Source organism: Homalodisca vitripennis, chromosome 8, assembly GCF_021130785.1.
Source record: "Homalodisca vitripennis isolate AUS2020 chromosome 8, UT_GWSS_2.1, whole genome shotgun sequence".
NCBI lineage: Eukaryota > Metazoa > Arthropoda > Insecta > Hemiptera > Cicadellidae > Homalodisca > Homalodisca vitripennis.
The window spans coordinates 10,164,963-10,171,318 of record NC_060214.1 but is presented as its reverse complement, the minus strand read 5'-3'; the positions used below and the strand labels follow the sequence as shown (position 1 = coordinate 10,171,318).

Below are 6,356 nucleotides of genomic sequence, written 5' to 3'. Positions count from 1 at the left end.
TGAATCTTAGTTCCAAGATTCGCATCACTAAATAGTTAAATCGGTTCTATAACTTAGGAATTCTATATTGGGAGTTCAAATTTGACGTCTGGGAATATAAGGACAGCAATATAATATTTTCCATCCGTCGTGGATGTTTCAAGGAGTTACAGTCCTCCAAGGTTGTGGGAAAGTTGGAATTCCCCCCTCGTTATTTGATCTGTATTCTATAAAACATAACGGTAGGTATTTTCCTAGGCTAAGTAGGAACGTTCTTAACCTCACCCAGGAACTGCTTCTGCTGACAGCTCCGTCTTAGAGGTGCACAATTTTAAAACTAAGGTAGCTCGAGGTATACTGCACAGGAATTTGAAAAAAAATCAGCATGCCTATTTGTACCTAAAATGTTACCTTTAAAATCGAATAAATCCTCACAGAACCTACAAAAACCTTCAATCGACGTAATTTATTTAATAAAAATTGGATCTTTTGGATCAAACATTCTCCAGACTACAAATTTTGTGACCGTAATTGCATTTTTGTTGGTGTAGGAACATAGGAACACAAACAATGTTTTTGCCCAACTTTGTAGGCTCGCAGCTCCAAGATTATTTATGTCTCTAGAATATATTCTGGAGTTTCCCTACGTCAATTTTGGAATTCCCTATACTTGTCGTATAGAAACATAGGACAGAAAAGGGCCTCTAAATGTGTTGGACCGTCAGCCACGCAATGCCGCACTATCCACACGGTGCCGTGACTAACGCGGGTCGAATGTTCACAGTCAGCCCAAGGTCGTCCCAAGGCCTCTCTCCGGCAAATCGCAGAATTACGTGATCCAAGGACCGGGGATTTATTATCAGCTGTGATATCGTCTTAGTCAGCACCTGCTGAGCTCACTGCACGCCTCAGCACTGTACTGTACTCAGCGCTAGAGCACCCACTGCACACGCCTCATTAGGTACCGCTTGAAGGTCCTACTCGTTATATAGGGAGCCCGGTACTTAGTCCGTCATTCATTAACGTACACTCATTCACTGAGCCCATCACACTACTGAAGATGGCCGACTATTTTCTGTACAGAGTCAAACTTCCCGAGTTTACTCATTCGTAACGTTATGAAAACCGTGCGGTTGATTTTCGACCCATCGCCACCAGAAGAAGAATCCTACGTCTTCCGGCTGAGTTAATCTTCGTATTTTGGATGGAGGCCTTCTTCTACACTACGAGAGGTGAACTGGATCTTCAATTATGGATGAACTTCTCAGAACGACCCCTCTATCGACAGCTCGATCTCACCCCCTGTCTTCTCCACGATCTCATCTTCATTACTTCCCAACGTTAGCTGAATGATCAGGTAATTCTATTAGTCATATTGTGTAGCTTTCAGGCGTTATTGAAAAAATCATATCTATTCATTAAATTGGTGTAATAAGTTTTGGGGTAGGATAATGATTTTTAATTTTTAAATTAAAGTCCTTTATGATAACTTCCTTAAAGAAAAATTTGAAGAAAATGTTTTTGATCTATACAGTCGAATTATAGGCACTCAAAGTACTTTTTAACAATTTTAAATATTATAAATTGAGTAGGCTGGCCCATATGTATAAAATGGTGAAAAATAAAAATATGAAATGCTCTCAGTGTATAAATGAGTAATAACTTCAGTGACTGACATATTTTTTAATGATTTTTTTAGTGAAAGTAATTACGTATCACTTAAGAAATTTACACTTAAAAATATATATTAATTAAAGAAATTATTTTTAATAAGTAAAAACATATTGATCACTTTAGTTATATATCATTACACTGTAAACGATTCATGTCCATATCTTTAAAATATCTTTTAATCCTGATTGTAAGATTCCTCGAAATAATTACTCTTTAAAAACCTACCAATTCTCAACGGAATGATGAAAAATGGTTATGTTTTTTAAATATTTTTTTATATTTTCAAAGGAGGTATCTAAAAAGACTAAAACATTTGTATTAAAAACTATAACAACAATACCAACACCTTAACAACTCTTGGTTGTTTAGAAAAATTATTCAAAGTGACTGTTGATTCAAAATCACTGATAAACCTTCTTATTTTGGTCAATAAAAATGGAGGAGAGATTCCTTACAGTTATAAAAAAATATTTTGTGGAGTAAAAAATTTATATAACGAGATTACGAATGAAAATTTTAAATAATGGTTACTTTATCAAAGCAGTGCAAAGAACTAGAACAAATAATTTAATAATTGTAATTTTTATCCGTGATATACAGAGAGAATTCGAAAGATCTTTATTATTGTAATTTGTTTTAGAATAAAACTAACACGAACCTTTAACAGTAATAAAACTTAGAGAGTATGTACTGTAAATGTAGTAACAACACAAGAAGTAGGTTAAAAACAACACATTTAATTAATTTGTGTATATTTAAGAAAACATAGATTTAATTATATTTGTTGAAATTAAAATATACCCAATTGGTCACTTTTAATATGGGTGATTTTGATATTTCATTGTCTTGCCTCATGAGTGGTAGGGGTGATTTAACGAAAGGGTATTACTCACTGAAAAATGCCGTTTGTACAGTACATAATACTCGTTCTTTCAGTTGTTTATATCAGAGTACTTCTATGATCTGCAATAATCCTATATAAGTTTGTTGCTGGCCGGTAAACCTTATATATTAATGCATGATAAATCTGAGTGTTTCAAAGACATCTGAGTGCAACCAGATAACACAGTAACTGTAGAACAATAACATTAGGCATCCCACAATGCGTAGAATTCAATCACTACATTACAGTTAAAAGAACCAATATTTATAACTTTTTAATTTTTTTAGATGTGTCTGAAGGAGGTAACCTTGCTATCGAAGACCTCAAAAAATAAAAAGTTATAAATATTGGTTCTTTTAATTTCAACACAGTGAGTATAGCCAGTATAAGCTCCATCTTCAACTTTTATTATAATTTGTTTTATTTGTTCCGGAAATATTATTGGTTTTCTAGGTGGCCATTCTCTGATATATCGCCGAGTCGGATGTGTGAGATCGGTACCTAATGTTCATTGTGATAAAAAAATATTCAACTTTTTTGTCTGGCAGAACGTTAACGAAGCCTTTTTGCCTTTTAAACTGAAGCGTTTTACATTTTCTCACTGTAAAACAAAGTAATTGGCTGAGCGTTAGCGAAGCCTATCACTTGTGGGGTCTAGTAAAATTTCATTTAAGTCTGACTGTCCATCTGTCTCTGTCTGAACGATATCTCGAAAACGAACCGATCTATAGATTTGAAATTTTGTATTGAGCTCAATTTGGGTCTTTTTCGTTTAAGGGCCAGCACAAAAGACCCTAGCTTGCCTATTCAAAACTCAGATCACGCGATGCTTGCCCGCTGCGCAGCGCTTTGCGCTGCTTGCTCTTTTGGTAAAAAAAATTAACTCGAGCTTGCAAAGTCCAAGCCCAGATCAACTCACCACGCTTTATTGAACAAGAAAAACTAAGTATAACTCACGCAGGCTTCATTACAGGCAAAAGATAAGCGGCGCGCGTTTATCACTTATAAGATAAGACGAGTTTATACTAGAAGTAGTACCTGGACTACTGCCCTACGAACTAATAACACCAAAAAAAAAAACGATTAAATGCACTGTCAGTAAGGTATAGTATGTTTGTAAGGTGCTGGCCCTTAAACGAAAAAGACCCCTAAATTCTTATATGGGTAACACTGAGTGTGATTATGTTGCTTGTCACTCCATGGGATCTGGCTGAGCTGTAGCTAATATTTTGATATTGGTATTGTAAATTTAATAACAATGATATTGGCAATGGGAGAACAGAAGAATACAAAATTTGTAAACAAACTGAGTAAAGCCCTATGGCATTTTAGAATATGACATAATAACAAATATAGCCTAATGAAGTGAGTAATATATATATATATATATATATATATATATATATATATATATATATATATTATATTGAATGTTTGTATGTTTGTCCTTTATGGAATCGTGAACTATTGGACCGATCATGATGAAAATTTGTACGTATATGTTATTTTTCCACGGAGAAGGTTTATAAGCTATGCCCATCCCTTTCCCGATTCAGGATTCCGCCCCCACTGGTTACAGAAATACCATAAGAAATGCATTGCAGCAAACATATGTTAACGTCTTTTCAAATTTTTAATCAGCTGTTCTTTGTAAACATATATTACACTTATAGTTTTAAAGCATAGAGTAAGCTTAAGAGAAACGACAATTTTGTTTAAACTGTTTTTGCAATCACTGTTAAACATAGACTTTACTATCCAGATAATACAATTCAAATTTGACGTAAAAATTCACCTTTAACTGCAATATTTATTTAATATAAACCATGCTCATGCTTGATCAGAAGAGTAATGCAGATATCATAATTACTATCTTACGTTGGCTACAAATATAAAGAATGTTATAAAATCAACCTTAGTTGTTTTTTTTTTGACAGAAGTATGGTTCTCAAAACTCCGTGTGTACATATTCTCTCGATCGAGACAACAAAGCAAAGCTCAATCGTGGCATCGGAGATATAACTAATTTAATCTAAAATTTATTATAGTAAAAAAAAATTTACTAAGTAATATAAGGACTTCGGTTCTTAAGATTTGCGTGCGAAGCCGTGTGGGTAACAGCTAGATAGAGGCAGGAAATATGGTACATACCTTCATAATACGCCCAAGAGGCTCACGATGGAACGACTATCAAATTATCCTCAGCAATGTTTAGAATGTGATAGAAAAAGAATAAGTGAATATAGTGTACTGTTTTCAACGGGAAATTGCGTGCGAAGCCGCGGGCAACTTTTGCAAAAAATTATTGAAATGCGCAGCAAAGCGCGCCGGGCCCGCTAGTATATATATAAAAATGAATGTTTGTATGTTTGTCCTTTATGGAATCGTGAACTATTGGACCGATCATGATGAAAATTTGTACGTATATGTATTTTTCCACGGAGAAGGTTTATAAGCTATGCCCATCCCTTTCCCGATTCAGGATTCCGCCCCAGGTTACAGAAATACCCATAAGAAATGCATTGCAGCAAACATATGTTAACGTCTTTTCAAATTTTTAATCAGCTGTTCTTTGTAAACATATATTACACTTATAGTTTTTAAAGCATAGAGTAAGCTTAAGAGAAAACGACAAATTTTGTTTAAACTGTTTTTGCAATCACTGTTAAACATAGACTTTACTATCCAGATAATACAATTCAAATTTGACGTAAAAATTCACCTTTAACTGCAATATTTATTTAATATAAACCATGCTCATGCTTGATCAGAAGAGTAATGCAGATATCATAATTACTATCTTACGTTGGCTACAAATATAAAGAATGTTATAAAATCAACCTTAGTTGTTTTTTTTTGACAGAAGTATGGTTCTCAAAACTCCGTGTGTACATATTCTCTCGATCGAGACAACAAAGCAAGCTCAATCGTGGCATCGGAGATATAACTAATTTAATCTAAAATTTATTATAGTAAAAAAAAAAAATTTACTAAGTAATATAAGGACTTCGGTTCTTAAGATTTGCGTGCGAAGCCGTGGGTAACAGCTAGATAGAGGCAGGAATATGGTACATACCTTCATAATACGCCCAAGAGGCTCACGATGGAACGACTATCAATTATCTCAGCAATGTTTAGAATGTGATAGAAAAAGAATAAGTGAATATAGTGTACTGTTTTCAACGGGAAATTGCGTGCGAAGCCGCGGGCAACTTTTGCAAAAAAATTATTGAAATGCGCAGCAAAGCGCGCCGGGCCCGCTAGTCTATATATATAATATAAAGAATGTTTTGTGTGTTTGTCCTTTATAGACTCAGAAACTATTTGACCGATCATTATTTATTTATTTTTTTATCATTATTATGTGTGTATATTTATTTTTCCAACTTAGAAGGTTTATATGCTATGCCCATAGATGTAACTCATCACCAGGCGGCGCTAAAAAATATAAAAGTTATCAAAGCGCCTGCACGTATAAACTGCAATTACGAGACAGTTACGTATATTAAATAGCCAAACACTATTTGAAGGTACTAGGTTTTAATGTATATTTGTCTTTAAAATAAGCCTCTGGTGGAACTTAAAAGCTAGAGTGTTAGACCACTTTATAATAAAGTACAAGTACGTGTACAACGGCTATAAACATAAATTTTTGGCAAATTTTCTTGATCGTGGCAACAGATACACTCTACATCGGCGTTGGAAATATAATTCACTTGAACCAGAAGTGCTTACCCACGGGCAAAGCTTACGAAAAGCGCGTGAAACCGCGGGGAAACAGCTAGTACTTTATATTTTACATGCAACCTCAGCATGACGT

The 6,356-nt window shown here is 34.3% G+C and overlaps 1 long non-coding RNA gene across 1 annotated transcript in view; it reads left to right on the top strand.

Moving 5' to 3' along the window:
- The first annotated feature begins 842 nt into the window (after nt 1-842).
- Nucleotides 843-6,356, top strand: part of LOC124367096 — a 53,739-nt gene continuing 48,225 nt past the window's right edge. Inside the window, exon 1 of the long non-coding RNA XR_006922860.1 lies at nt 843-1,336. This is a non-coding gene — a long non-coding RNA (uncharacterized LOC124367096). The remainder of the gene's footprint in view (nt 1,337-6,356) is intronic.